The sequence below is a fragment of the Calidris pugnax genome, unplaced genomic scaffold (assembly GCF_001431845.1).
Source record: "Calidris pugnax isolate Ruff unplaced genomic scaffold, ASM143184v1 scaffold13, whole genome shotgun sequence".
NCBI classification, from domain to species: domain Eukaryota; kingdom Metazoa; phylum Chordata; class Aves; order Charadriiformes; family Scolopacidae; genus Calidris; species Calidris pugnax.
The window spans coordinates 2367023-2383174 of NW_015090810.1; the positions used below are offsets into that span (position 1 = coordinate 2367023).

At 42.4% G+C, this 16152-nt stretch overlaps 1 long non-coding RNA gene across 1 annotated transcript; it reads right to left on the reverse strand.

The window, feature by feature from the left end:
- Positions 1-5072: 5072 nt before the first annotated feature.
- Positions 5073-11396, reverse strand: LOC106886009. The gene is made up of 3 exons (XR_001411551.1): positions 10920-11396; positions 7236-7347; positions 5073-5451 (listed from the first exon to the last, which is right to left on the reverse strand). It is a non-coding gene; the product is annotated as an uncharacterized LOC106886009 (long non-coding RNA).
- Between the last annotated feature and the right edge of the window lie 4756 nt (positions 11397-16152).

Genomic DNA, 16152 nt, shown 5'->3' on the forward strand with positions numbered 1-16152 from the left:
ATTCCTGAGTATTTGAATGAATCTCATTTTAGTCTGTTATTGTTTTCCTCATACATGTTATATATAAAATTGCTTTTTGATACATAATACAGCTGTTGAAAGTTTAGTGATCTTTTGGCATGTGTCAATTTAAGCCATTATACCTTGCAGACAGTTCGTAACTCCTAGACAAAAGCTAAATACTGCTTTATCCAAAGTGCTTAGATGTGGCCATTGCTTGGATCAGAAACTCCCTTGTTTGGTCTAGAGGCAGATCTGAACAGGGACCGATCCAGCGCAAAACACTGCTGCCCGGATTCTGAAATCTTATGAACAACAGGCTTTGCCTGTAGTGAATAATTAAACAAATGAGCCTAATGTTCCCTGCCTGTGTTGATTTTGGCTTATTAATTGCGTGTGTGATCCCGTGACCCATATTTTGCTGCAAAGAGCAACCCCCTCGCCAGCAGTATGTGGGGCTGCCTCCCCGGGCACGGGCTGCCTCCCGCTTTGTTCTCCACCACTGAACAAACACAGCATTTCTACTGTATTTAGTTTAACACCCCAATATAAGCAGGCTCAGGATTAGACCTTCTGTTTATAAGACTAGGTTTAAAACAAGTTTGTTTTCTCTGCTTAATCCAGATTAATAAGAGATTTGCATTTTGTGTCATTCTTCATTAGCTGTAAAGCCCATTAGGATATATTGCTTGCTGTGTGATTGCACAGATACTACAATACTCTCTGATCATGAGCTCAGATATAAGGACATTCTTTATAATTAAGCACAGCGGATCTTTTAATTGATTTAATACAATGCCTCTGCTTTGTCACACATCTAAATTCAGTTGACAGACTGGCTCTTTGTCTTCAGAGTTATCAGCTGTGTTTAACCTTGCTTTACTTTTAGAAACAGCAGATAGGGCAAGTGTAAGAATTTGTCGGCCATAAATCATAATTGCATGTTCCAAAGAAAAAAATGCATTCGTACGCTCATATTACTATTGATATTGCATCGCTTTTACGTCTACATCTAAGATCTTATTCTTTGCCTTGTTTAAGATTTGTAACAAGGTTACACGTTTTCACAAGCTCCTGTTTTCTTCTTTCAGGGTTGAATTCTGCTGTCAAAGAATCTGACTGCAGATCTCCTCCGAACATGGAGCTGAGATTGTGCCCTAAGAAAGGAAAGCAAATCTAATATCTTGTTAAAGCTTTTTAACACATATTCAAGGGGTTATTTTCTTTTCCAGAAGAAATATGACCACATCAAGGACTGTATTCCAAACTGGCTTTGACTACCAAAATCCAATAGATGGACTATTAGCCTGAATGCCACAGAACAAAGCAGTGGTTCATGTTGCAGGTATGAAAGCCAGTCTCACCACTGAGGAGGAAACAAACTCTGTGTAATTAGGAGTTTATCATCCTTTTCCCCACAGACTTTTGCAATACTAGTCCTTCATGGATTTTGACTGTTGCTTTCATTCTTGGTACATAGCTCATTCAAGTTAAGATGAGGACAGAAAGACAGGAAGGATGTCTGTGATAGCTCAAGGAATTTTTTGATCAAAGACATTCGGTATTAAGTATAAATACCCAGATTCAGCCTAGTTCAAAGAGCAAAAAAAGGACTGTCACTGATTCTGCAGTTCCAGCTGCTGAATGCCAGATAGTCCACGATCAGTCATCTGGCCAAGCCAGTACTTTCCCCGAGCACAACCTACTAAATCGTATTAAATCTGTACATCATGCAAGTGTCGCATTTCATCATCTGGGTATGTCCAGGGATGGCCCAACCGCGGCAGCACACAGCATAGGGAGTGCAGATGCTTGGGTAGTCTTTATGGCTAAGGCAGTGCTGAAAATGAGCTGTTTCACGCGGTTTCATGACTAAGCCCACCAGCCTAATTTGTGGGAATTGGGACTCTCCCCCTCTTTGTCTATGTCCTGGCTAAACTTCATTGCCAGCTCCATATCCTTAACAGGAAAGCTGTTTGTGATCCTCCTCAGCCATCTGTGCTTCATCCATGATCTTACACGTGACTTACTCTAGCTGCAGCCTAATTAACTTTCAATACCCACAGTCTAACACGCACTTACTTGGGGGCTCGAAAGGAGAGGGAGGGCAAGGTCATTTTCTGAATCTTGATTACATGGTTTAGTAGGAGCTGCCCAAGTCTGTTTGAACACAGTGGCCTTGAGCAAAAATTCCCTTTGCTACTCCTTATCTCAGCAGAGATCTACAGGTTATTTGCACTGCTCAGCAGTTAAGGGGGAAAAAAAATTCAGACCTAAAGAAATCAAACCTAAAAGCCTTTCATGCAGATAACGTTGAGAAGTACTTTTCTACCATAAGGGAATAACAAGCAGAGGGCAGCATACTGATGCAAACGAATTTCCAGCCAGAGAACATTTTCAATATTAATACTAAAATAAGTTGTAAAACGAATGTTTCATGGCATGAGGAGAAAACACTGTTTGTTTTGCTAAATTAGATGTGTCCATTTCTGCCCCTTGCCTCAGACGTGCGCAGATTGCACTCACAAAATGAGGACTAGCCCAGAAATACACATATTGTGGGTTTGGTTTTAGGGGGCTTTCAGAAGCTGGAAAGGAGGAAACAGTGTCACATGGAAGTATAGGTTTTAGTGCCTTCTGACTTAAAAGTTCAAGTGGTAAGCTGGATATGTGGGTACCCAAAGCAGTTTTGGGAATAGCATAAACTCCTTCAGGGAGTTCTTCTGATTAAAAATGCTGTGACTATATGATAAAAATCAGACATTAGTTTCAAAGTGAGATCTTCCATGCATAAACGTTTTTAGGAGATGAATTTTGGCATCACTGATCCTACAAACATTGCCCCTTGTGTTTAGCTCAGAGCCTTTGTAGTTCATCAGGATAAAAGACTTCTCAAGTGAATAGAATAGTTCCGAGTTTTGGGCCCAAGCTGAGAAGGAAGATGTGCCACCTTCTGCCCTAGATGAGGGCTGCAGAGTGAAGAGCCTGCTGGGGAAGTGTCTGTTGGTTGTGACCATCTGGCACTGCCAATGCCTCTAAGGAAACTGTGGGAGAAGTGTAACTCTTTTCCCTCTTTACCTAACACACTTGAAGGAGATAGACAAGCAACCTCTCTGCAAGCTTGTTCGTTTTGGTTGTTTTTTTTTTTTTAACCCCTTAGCAGAAGTCCAAAGGACTGAGTTGAAAAGTAAAATCAAAAGGCAAACTCCTTAGCTGACTGTGTCAAGTGGCACAGGTACAAGGATCAGGCCTGCAGGCTTTAACCAGCAGAACAGGTTTCTGTCCATCCAGAGAGTACGTAGGGATGCCTGCATGTTCCTTCAAGGAAAGAAAAATGGACGTTTTCTGAGTTACAAGCTACGACCTCAGGCTACGACCCAGGTAGAAGACATTTTAAATTAGCAAAACAGAAAACAGCTTGCTGGCCCAAAGGCAACACGACTCTTGCCCTATTCAGCCCTCAAGGAGGAGATTTTAACTAAAAATCCTAGTAATGAATAATTTTGCAGGTCTTCAAAAAAACCAATGCTCAAAATGGACACCTGCAGCCTGAGAGAGAAATTTAATTGCTCCCATAAGCATAAGATATGCATGAGTTCTCTGTTTGCCTATGCATACAAATATTTATGATCAAATTTACATGCACATTGATGTACACAAGAGAGATGAGGTAAGATCAGTCTTTCCGACAAATTATCCAGAAAACTTAAAATATGCAATGTGTATCTGCTATACATTGGAAGAAAAAGTATGCATCTGGTACAATGTCTTATTAGGTTCTATAGTAACTGTGCCCATTCCAGGAAAATATAATGATTTTACTGTGAAGAGTTAGATGAAACTTCTGCTCTGTGTACACCAGGGGCTGGGAAGGCAAGAAATTAATAAATAAAAATCTTTGGATGCATAAAAAATGGGATGAAAACTAATACAGAAAATATTACAATGGCTTTGTGGAGATAGCTTCTTTTTACTCTTACAATTCTCTGTCCAATTTTCATTGCTCCACTCCCCAAAATATAAACCAAACATACAGCGTGTTCAGAGGTGGACTGAGAAATAGCAGAGGAATGTAAAACTTCCATTTGAAGACAGGAAGAAAATATAATATGTGTTTATTTTACAAAGGAAGTGAATAAAAATGAAGATGATAGAACTATTTAAAACAATGAATGCTGCAAAAAGGAAAAATATTAATATCTGTGTAGTTGTCTTAGAATGCAAGCTTTCAAGAAAAGTGAGAAAGGGGAATTCCAAAATGATGAAGGGAAAGGCTTTAAAAAAATACATATATTTAAGCCTGTGGAATTCAGTGCTGTGAGACTGTGGTGAGGTCAAGTGTATGCCAGCATTCAAGAAAGGGGGGAGTGTTTACACTGATAAGAACATTTGAACTTAGAAAAGTGTGTTAAAGAAAAATCTTTAAAACTAAAACAGTTGTGGAATATAGCAAATCATCTGCTAGGTAGTGTTTGTCATGAAAACAGTATGTACAAATTATCTTGAAATTCTTTATGATGAAGTCTCTTGCTCTTCACCCTGAGGCAGATGATATTGGTTCTAAGACTAAGACTAACATTCTCCTGATTTAACTGGCCCCAGCATTATGTTTATGAAATTGTGTTTACAAAATTGGTAACAAGTAATTTTGCATTGAGAATGTTTATATTAGCATAGGACTCTTTACCTCAAAATAAATAATGCTTGATTATCTACAGTCACTTCACATGTTTATAAAAGCTGATATGAACACTCCCCTGTGTTTTCTTCAAACCACAAACATTTATTCTTGGTCCAAGCCTGGAATACACGTGTTGGAGGTGTACAAATCCACTGAGGAAAACACACTTTAAGTAGTATCTTAATTAGCAGCTAACTAACCTAAGGTGCAAAAGCCCAGCAATAAAGACAAGCTTTAAATGCCCATGATGAACTGTCAAGCACACGTTCAACACCTGTGGTCTTTTCCCAAAAACATTTTTCCCCTTGAGTCATGTTTTTGTTAACCTTCTTATTTTCTAGACCAATTTGCATGAAACGAGCATCCACAAATCCACAATGCGAAGTGGATACCCAAAATGCAAAAAGACAAGCTATTTTTTTTCTACTCCAAAGTTTAGTTTATACAAGTCACCAAAGCAAAAACTATGTTATGAGGTATAAAGTGATGTGATAACAATTACTTAATCAGTGAATTAATGTTTATTTGTAAGATACAAATTAAAGCAAATTTCAGACATTTGGATTCCAAACCCAAGTGTGCTCTTTCCCTCAAGAAAAGGCTATTTTTACTTCTGTTAGAAAATACTGTAAAAAATGAACTGGGTCTTGATAGTTTTTCAGAATTTCTCAGCTATGATCATGTGCCAGCAAATGGTCACCACGTTCCCGGCTGTTGTGTGTTAAATGTCTGTACTGCTCGTGTCCAGTCTGGCATTTGTTTCTCTTAAACTGCAGAAGCAAAAAACGGTAATCATGACTAAAAAATTTTGGTAAGCAGGTTACTTTATCCCCATTTTCTTCTTCTTGTTAGTCCTTTAATGACAAATGTGTGTAAAACATGAGCTTTTCGGCTTAGAAGATAATGAAAGAGCGAGCAGTGACATGAATTCCACTTGAAAATCTAATTTGCTTGCAAAGTAATGCAATCCCTGTTAGCCCTCACATCATTAAACTGCATACACCAGTAGATGTAATCCATGGCAGCATCTTCCCACTTTCCAAGAAAGACTAATTAGCTGAGTTTTACGGTAAGATCTCATCTAGCAAGATACCATTATCTTTGATAAAATCAATTTCAATTTATATCAAAATTCAGAAGTCAAAGAATAAGCAGCATCTTACCAACCGTTCTCAATGCTGCTTTTGATTTTTTTTCAGTTCATGCATATTTTATACTGGAGAAGGAGGATTGTTCTTTATTCTTTATATCAGTGAAATGAAGTTATCAATTTCCATTGCTGTGCCAAAAATAATCAGTTTGAACAATGCTTTCAGCTGACTATTGGGCAGGAAATGACTGAAATTTTTTTGGGGGTCCTCACAGAATTTGCTGTACAGGACAGACAACTGGTTCATCATAGTCTCATTTTGCTTCCGGAAATAGCCTTTGCCTCACGTCCTCTCTGAAGACAAAGTTCAGCAAACCCCTGTAAGCACTGTGCTGTTATCTATTAGTGTACAGCATGCATCACAGACTGAGGAGGAAAATGAAGAGAGGTGAGCTCTGTCTATGCCCTTCCCTAGAAAGAGCTCCTCAAAATGAATCAAACAGCTTTCCAACTCAAAAGCCAGACTGTGTTAGAGTATAGGCTAGTATATTTTCAATAAACTCAAAGTGAGGAATCCAGAACAGAAATATAAAATGCTTGTAGCAATATCCTCCTGCCATGTTCTTGCAGCGTAGATTTAAATAAAACTTGCTTCCAGTTTTATTGGCAATCAATTCAGTAACTTTGATATGCAGCAAACTCTGCAGCCTCCCTTCTGCTCCCTAGCAGGTTTTCTTTCCAGCATTTCTGTGGCCTAACTCAGCGACCTCTCCATCTGAGCTCTGGGGTCTCTCCAGTGACCCTCACACTCTGCCTTGCACTGAAGGAAATCTCTTGAGGAAATTAGTTCTGTCATCAGAACAGGGTTTAAGTAGCGTGCCATAGATGAGGCAGGAAGAGGCCTTCAGCATTAAACAGTGAAGGTGAAATAAAGTGTCTGTGTGTATGAATTAAGCCCCCTTACCTGCGTGCCAAAGGAGGCAGGAGTCCTGTACGAGCCTGCAAGTGTGTTTGTGTAACCAGGGACTGCATTAAGTGGCACCGTGCAACGTGGACATCTCAGGAACCTCACTTTTCTGCCCTCTCGCCAGTCATTGTGTCTTTCAAACCTGGCTATCTTAGCAGAAGACCTTGCACAGAAGAAAGGGAAATCCGTAGGACCACCATCAGAACATCAAACATTATTTCCTAGGATGGTATGATCCACAGAAAAATAGAGGGCTTGGCTTTCCAGATCTGTGCAGTATCCTTGGACATTGGGTGACTTTGGGACTGTGCACCTCCAACTCACCTTCACCATCAATACTGTGTTAGTAGCACACAGTGTTACTTCATATACAGTAATAACCAGACACGACAGGAGAGCAATTTTCAGTAGCAGTCTACTCAATTTGAATGTGTGATGCCCCAATTAAAGCTTCATTCAGACCGCTGACAATCTTTAGGGCCATTACACCTCCTTACCTCCCAAAGAAAAGGTTTTTTGTTCAGGAGGGCTTCCTGTGGAAGACATTTTCTGTGATCCGGTGATACGACGCCCAGTCCAGTTCCTATTGCCATCAGTAGAAAAACACTTCTGTAAAAGAAGCATCACATTAGAATTGTGTCCCTGAGCCGCCAACTGCCCAGTTTCCCCATCTGTGGGGCGGGAATAAGCAGGCAACATGTAACGGTGGCAAAGCGCTTTGGGATCCCGGGTGAAGGAGGCTGAGATCCACAGTATTATTCTTGGTCTCGTGACAGACTGGATTTCACTTAGATGCCGTTATTTTGAGCCGTGTGTTATGTTATTTGCCCGTCCAAGCTAACGGCTAACGACAATGAATCACTCCCCACACTTCACTGAGAGAAATCAGCGTTATTTACACATTATAGCGCGGATAAGGCAGAAATACTGTTCCCATCCCTACAGTAAAGGATCTGTCAGCACTTTCATTACCATACTTTAATTCCAGTGGTTTGCAAGCCCATTTTGATTACCCCTACCAAACAGACTGCTATTTTTCAGCTTTATTAATGTTAAGTGAATAAATCATGGAAGTTAAAATTGCTTTTGTTCTCCCACAACTGAAATTGGCTTGAAGTTGAAAAATGAAATTTGGGAAGCAGTTCAATTTCTCCAAAAGAGAGAGATAAAGAAGTTAAAGGACCGGCCGCTTCACGTGCTCACACTGTAATCTCATGATCATGCATCTACATCTGTATTGACATGATGATCCACCGGAAAAACTAATACTCCTGTGGAGCTATTCCAATTGCTCAGATACCTAGTATCATTTTTTAAAACAGCTGAAATACATATTTATGTTGTGTCTGGGTGGTCCCTGGGTTAAAGAATGTGCCTCCAATAACTTTCCATCAAACATATATTTTTTATTTTTAATAAAAAAGAGGAAATTAAAGACAAAAAATGATGTTATTTTAACATTCAGGTTTCAACAATAATGAAATTCAAATTCAAGCTTGACACACCATCTTAGCTCATTCAACAATGTCTTTTTAAGAAATGTCAATAAGGGGATGAGTTAAGAAGAATAAATCAGCCTTAAATGAAAACACCCAAGTTATGTTTCATTCCTGAAAAATGTGTGCGCGCGAAGGATTTCCCCCTTATGTTTTTGTAAAAAGAACTCGGGAGCTTAAAACACTGAACTTCACTCAATCATGCTCAGGCTTTGTTTTTTTGAAAGCGCTTGTGAGAAGGACTTGGGAAAGCCATGGCCAGCAAGTCACACAGCCCCTCTTGGCTGCCTGCCCCGGGAAGGGGACTCAGCAGTCCGTGATACCTCCGAAGGCAAGAGGACCACAGCCTGGGCTTTGCTGAGGATTCCCCAGAGCTCCTGGATGCTGGCTTCCTTCAGCACGACTAAGGAAAATGCGCTCTCTCTCTCTCTCTCTGAGAAGGCCTCACCTTCTGTGATGTGGAATAGGGTGGACAACCACAGATGCTGTTCTTGTCGTGTCTCTGATTGTCTTTCCAGACACAGTGCCAGTGGTGCCTCACGCTGCGTACTCTGACAGGCAGTATCTGGCTGTTCATCTGCATTTTACTGCTTGTCAAGGTCTTTTAAAAGCCATCTACACTTGTTTAAAAGGCTGTCGTGGGACAGCATGAAGGATAGTTGCCTTCTTGCCGTGCTTTAGCTGCGGGAGTAGATAAATGCAACCTTGTGGAAGGAGAGGAGAGGAGAGGAGAGGAGAGGAGAGGGAAATGGCCACCCCATAGTTGGAAATCCAGCTGAAGATCATAACATACAATGTCTAATTTTTCCTCGTGGGATTTAGAGTCTGTGGCTGGACATTCTGATGTTAAACCTTAGAGTTACCTGATCTCTACAAGGATTGCACTCATCCTTTACTTTTGCTTGCTGGTATTGGAGGAAAGATAGCTCATGCTGTCACGTAGAATCTATACATCTTGGCCTCCATGCTTTATTTAAAATTTCCCTCCAAGTATTAATGCCTTTGCAATGAGACCAGTGCCATATATTAATTAGGAAAAGTTGGGATTAATCCACTGAATAGCTATCTTATGGCACCCCATAGTGATCACTGATTAGCAGCAAATGTACAAATTCATTTTACAAAATTGAAAGCTTAACTTAAATGCTAATAAATAAATTATGATTAGCAAATCCAAAGTATCCTGTTTGATTTTGACTTTACATGGTAACAAAACCATACAACTTAAATAAGCAGACAAGCAGCAATACTGTTTTCTCTAGAAACTAAGTTGCTGGTACTAAAGCAGATACAAACATACATTTCTTTGTAAAATATGAACTTTCAATTGCTTAGATACAAAACTCAACTTAAGGATTTCATGTGTAACTTTCAATGGTGCATGAGAATCACAAGTGAGAGACAGGGATGAGAAATGGGGTGAGGCAGCCCTTGGGCCCTTTTCTTGTCCAAGCTGAGGGAGAAGAAAAAAAGAAGTGGATAAAACATCAGCTGTGAAATATCTGAACTGGCAAGATAGCTTCTGAGTTTTAAAATTCTTCATTTTAGCAATCTTTATGCTAGATGGTCTTTTCTGAAAATACGCATAACTGCAGGCAAAACTGAATCATGAGAAGTTAGTCCTGAGAACAGAAACAGAAGGACAGACCACGTGTGGACAGAAATCCCCTTTTGTCCCAGTGCTGACAAATACTCCCAAACCAGTCATCATTTTGGGAGGAAACAGTTGCTTCATGCAAACACTATGATCTCGAGGTCATGCTTTCTTGCTTAAGACATATCATTTCTGTAATAAATCCCCTGTTTCTCACAGTGCTATAGCTCTTGTCCCACAGCCCTCTCCATGAAAGATGAAAGGATAGGCAATCATGAACCACGGCCGTAAAGTACAGCGCATCCCCTCGGGTATACGATCAGCCTGTGGAAATGCAGCCATTCCCCCAGGACACCGAGACCCTTTGTTCTCTCTATTTTGCCCCTAATTTATTCTGTGTTCCTTCTCCTGCATCCGATGCCTCCATGAGTGAAGAGACCAGGGTGCATGCACTCTCGATGCCCACAGACAAGGCTGCAAACTTGGTGACACAGCACAGTCATAGAATCATAGAATGGTTAGGGTTGGAAGGGACCTTAAAGACCATCTAGTTCCAACCCCCCTGCCATGGGCAGGGACACCTCCCACTAGACCAGGTTGCTCAAAGCCCCATCCAGCCTGACCTTGAACACTTCCAGGGATGGGGCATCCACAGCTTCTCTGGGCAACCTGTTCCAGTGTCTCACCACACTCATGGTAAAGAGTTTCTTCCTTATATCTAATTGAAATCTCCCCTCTTTCAGTTTAAAACCATTACTCCTTGTCCTATCGCTACACTCCCTCAGAAAGAGTCCCCTCCTATCTCTTCTGTAGCCCCTTTTGGCTACTGGAGGATGGCTGCTATAAGGTCTCTTGAAGCCTTCTGGAAGAGCACAATGCTGTGCTCTGCTCCTTCTCCAGGCGCGTTGTCCCACTCCTCCCCTCCAGCAGGAAAGCGTGGGCCCAAGGCAAGGTGACAGCGGAGGTGCCAAGGCATGGAGTGTCCCCAGAGCCGTGTGAGGAGACCACCCGGGGCCCTAAGCTCTGAGAAGCCAAACGAGCCTTGGGCACCTACGGCACAGAAGGTTTTGTGTGAATACAGAGAAACCCACCCGACAGTCTTGGTCAAATACCCAGGCTCCAGGTCCGCTTGTAGAATTCTTTCTTTTCTTTCCCGAAGCTGGTATTATTTAAAGCTTCCTTTTTGAAACCGATAGATACCACGCTAAAGATTTAGGATGTTTGTGACATTAAAACCGACCTCAGCACAGCCGCACCTCTCACCGGAGGGACCCCGCCGGGCCGGACCCATCCTGCCCGCCCCTTCCCTCAGCCCGGGGACACCTCGCGCGCCCCCTCCTCACCCGCTGCCCCCCCAGGGCCCGCGGAGGGGCGCGAGGCCGGCGGTGCCCGCGCGGGCGGGGGCCGTTATTGCGCCCTGAGGCGAAGGTCTTTCGGTCGGCCCTGCGAGGCGGGTGGCAGGGGAGGCAGGGTGTCTCCCTCTCCCCCGCCGCGGCGGGAGAAGCTAGCGGCCCCCACTCTCTTTTTCTTCCCCCTCCGGCCCGGCCCGGGATCCCGGGCGGACGCTCCTTCCCGCCGCCGGGAGGTCCCCTCGGCAGAGGGAGGCGGGGGCCGCTCGAGCGGCCCTTGAGGGCGGCGGCCGCGGGGGGGCGCTGGCCGCCCTCCGCCGCTGTGCTACCCGCGCCGGCCGCGGCAGTCCCGCTGCCCGCTCGGCGCGCAGCGGCTGGGCATAGATGAGGTGGTGTCCCCAACTCGCTCACTGAGCTCGAGCCTGACTTGTTCTGAGTCTTGTTCTGAGTAGATCATGAGGCACCAGTTAGTTATCTCTAGCATCAGTGTTTCCCACTGGAAACACTCAATATATAAAATATATAAAATATTGAGCTACACGCACGATTGAGAATTGCTTCTTGAACTGGGGCCTGAAGAATGTTACAGCTATAACTGATTGCTGCTAGTACATAAGACTAACACACAGGTACAGGTCAACCTTTTTTATTATAATTTAGTTATATTAAGAAATTTGTAATTTGGATTATTTTAAAAAAGCTCTCTGTCCTTCCTATAAAAAAGATCTCAACCTTAGCTTGCTGTTTAAAATCATTGTGCTTTTTGCTTTTTCTACAATAGAAGAAACTGCTACAGCTGTGCCTTTCTAAATCACTGCTGAGAGCACTAATTTTCTTCTTCAAATATGTCTGAGTATGAGACACTTCTGTGAATGTTTAAGTTAGGCTTGCTTTCATAATTTATGTTTTTAATTGTTACAATTGTGATCTTCCCAACATAATTTCCATAATTTAAAAAAAAAAGGAAAAAAAACTAAAATTGTTTTAATGAATTAAATATTTATCAGTGTATTTTGTATTTTGACTTGAAATATATCATGTTTTGGATCCTTCTGATTAAATTGAAAAACTTAGATTGTTCCTAGCCAACTTGGACACTTGAATAAAAGGAAAGGAAGGGGAAAAGCCCTTCTTCAAGTGTTGTATTTTGCGCAATTGTCTTCAGCCAGGAAGCATGTAATTTTACTAGCTCCCAGTAGTCATCTCTTACATAAGCACAGATCCCCCGCCGGGCTCCCCCCTGCCCCGCCGGCGCTACCCCTCGCCCCGGCACCATAACTATTTCCTTAAGCCCCGGGGAGAGGCCCGGGGGACACACGCTGAAGGGGCTCCCCCGCTGCTCTGGTGCGTTCCCTTCAAGGGCAGGCTCTGCCTCAGCTGTAGCTAGCTGCTGCGCGTTTTCCTCTAGGAGGGGAGAAACCCCACCAAACCAACGGTGGAGTTGGGTATCGAGTGGTAAACGCCTGACCCTGGCTAGTAACTTCTCCGGGGGTACCGAGGAATAACGTGTTGTTTAAGGACAGCCGAGGTGCGAGGAGGAGCAGGGTCGAGCAGGCAGGATCCGAGCGTCGCTGTGGTAAGGTTTAATGAGCTGGGCAGTTACAGCAAGGGCTTTGGTAAAAATAGCAGTGTGTCTGCTGCCCTTGAAACAATTGGTACTCCTGGGTTCTCCTGCGAAGAGCTGCAGCATTGCTGCTGCCACGGCCCCTGTCAAACCTCACCTATCTCCTCTCGCATATTTCTTCTAATACGTGTGCTGGCATCTGTAGCTCTGCCCTTGAAGTCAGGCACCCGGCCATGATCCTTGAATTTTCAGTTTTCAAAGCAATGCTATTGATTGACATAATAATAATGTTCTTTCATTATTATCTTGTATCTGCACATTAGTTCTGCAGAGTGCACCGACGAAAAAAGGAAAAGTGCCCACTTCTTTTTTCTTCCCAGAAGAAAACAAAGTAGAAGTTGTAAAACTTTTATTTGCTCTCTGATGAAGTGGGAGGAAAATACTCTCTTAACATCACTTGTTGTATTATATCTTGCTCTTGGGAGCCTGCGGGAAGATGACAAAGGGCTGTGTGTGCCCTTAGATTTAAGGATATCCAAAACCCCATAAAAGTTTTTCAGAGAAAAGCTCTTGGAGCAGACAGAAGTTTTGCATTTGTAGGACGGTTTCTCGCATAATAGTTGCCAAGGATACAGCATCCAGCGAACAGAGCTCTGCCTAACGCACAAAACCTTTGGAAGCTCTTGGTGCGCTGGGTCAGTTCTGTTTTCATGTGCTCAGTCGTCCCCAATTCAGAGACTGGTCCCATTGTTTTCACGGAAGGCTTTTTTTTTTGGAGTCAGAGCTAATTAAAAGAAGCGCAGGATGGATTCTGACACTTAGTGAAGTAAAGACAAAGATACTTTAAAATGTGCTTTTAGTTAATTCAACTTTGTTTTCATTGGTATTCCACTCTGTTGGGTTTTGCTTCTACTTTGCTTTGAATATTGTCCTGGAACTTTTTTTTATAATCCTATAGTCACCCAAAAAACCCCCCTAGGGTTTAGTGTTTTAGGAACCACCCAAAATCCATGGGCGCTTCTTTACATTTAACTCCTGCCCACTGTTTCAGTTTGCATCATGTTTCAGAAGTTTGTTTAATGTTTGGAAACTGGACTTACAGCCCTTAAATGAAAGATGGCTTAAGTCTCTAGAGGTGCTGTAAACCCAGCTACTGAAAGACAGGTACTCTGCTAAAGGCAAGTCATGTCCCAGTGACTTGTTAATCTAAGGTTCTCACTCTTCCATACATTTTATTTCTGCTGTTTTAATGATGTGGGAAGGCTCATTGAAATCTGCTTACGTGGTTACAATTACCTTTGTGTTTGCAGGACCTATTTCTAGAGTCATTAATTATGTCTCTTGGCCTTCTCTTAGCTTCTAAAAAGGAAAAAAAAAAAGTTGATTAGACTTGTTTACCTTAACTAGTTAAACTGAAAGCTTAGTTCTTTGCGTGCACTTGGAGTTAGTGCAGTCTATCTGTGTTTGGCATTACATCTTTGTGTGTGTGATTTTGCAGAACCAATGGATTTGTGTCACTTTTTAAGGACAGGCTTTCCATTTTCTTTTTTGGAGGTAAGGGTATTCTTTCTGCAGCTTTTCCTCAAGCCCATTGTCACTTGGTCTCTAGAAGATCACCACGTTAGTTGACCAAGAAGGATTTTGTTCCATTTCTCCTAGACATCAGGACAAACTCTGTGATCTTGGAGGAATGCAGCTGTCAAAGCAGAGTATAGGTTGAAATTCTGGTGTCAGTTCATGTTAACACATTTGAGGCTTGATTGATTAATTGCTTTGAAAATTAGTGAGCTAATGGATTGATGGTCTGTTTAGTACCCTGATGGTGACTAGAGAAAAATACCCTGAAATAGACTCAAATACGTAGTAACTGATGTCTAAATCATTCCTGAAACCTTCTAAACCATTGGCCTTCTTGCCAGCAAGTTCCAATGATGGATGCTAACTTTCTTTCATCTGTTTTTAAGTTATCATCTTTTGACTCGGATGAATATTCACTTATCCTCTGAACGGAGGTGCCAACTTGCTGCCTTCAAATCACCAGCTGGTTTGTGCATCTCTGCGCAGAGGACGTGCTGCTGTGGGATGTACTCAAGAGACTGAAGTCAGTAGCGGGAATCTGGCTCACTTCAGCGTCAGATTTCGCCATTGCTGAGTTCAAACTCCCAGTGATGAGGGTATTTTTGTAATTAACCGAATAGCTTGTATATTGCAAGTCACTGTAAGTTAAATATTATAAACAATTATTAAGAAAGTAATTTAAAACTCAAACAAAAAATGCCTTGAAATTCTGACCTGCCATAGTATGACGTTAGTAGCTTTTTCATAACCAACAAATGTTAAAGTTTCACATGAAGGGCAGCATTTCTTTAGTCCATTTCTTTGGTAATACAACTCTTGATTTCGTATGTTTGTTTTGCTGCTGCTTCTTTTTAAACTCACAAGTATACTTGAGTCTGGAAGCAAGTCTAGATCTATAAAGTGTCTTCAGAGTGGCAATGTTTTTAGATCCTTGTGGAGGAGCGCAGTGAAATTAGGTGACTGAAATCCGTCTGTACTGGCTAGGATGGGCTTTACTGCCCTGAATGCATCAAGAATCTGGGTGAGGTGAAGCACCTCGGGTGGTTGATAGTATTTCTCCAATCCTTCTTTCAGTTGGAATTAGCTGCTTAATTGTAACCTTTTCCTTTCCCTTTTCCCCTCCACTTCTCTCTGTTCACACACCTTTTCCTACATATCTCTATTTCCTACATACTTCCTCATACCTCCAGCCATATCTCTGGGTGAAGCAGCTTACTGTACCCTGGGTTGAGCTCAGTTCTGCCCTGTGTTTGTGGCAGGTGTGCCTGGTGCCCGCTTGCCGAACTGAACCCCATGGGGCAGGGCACTGCTGTCAGGAACACTCGCCTTGGGTGGGTGTCCCCTGTGGATTCAGGTGCCGTGGGGCTAGATGGTGACACACCATCTCAGTTGCCAGTGCAACACAGTACCACAAATTCTGTTAGTGGTTTTTTGTAGCCACATCTACAAATTCTTGCTGAGTAACTAAGTCACGTTGCAGAGGTTTTTTTTGGGTTGCCCACATTAATTCGGTTCCCAAGGTGCCATTTTGGATTTGTCTTTCACTGCTTTGTTTCTGAGGATTTTAGGTGTCTCTTACTGTCCGCTGTATGAATAAGAACTGAATCTAGTCTGGACTCTGAATTCAGATGTCCCTTTTGCCCATTTCTGTGAACGCTGGGAAAATTCAGAACTGGATCTAAGTTTGTGGTTCAGGCCCAGTGCCAATAATGCGCTTTGAATCTAATTTGGTACTTTGGGTTTGTTGGTTTTGAATTGCTTTGAGTTACTTGATACTTCTGACTTGCTGACACAGGGTCGCTCAGGAGAGTGGATATATATACATGGCCGATG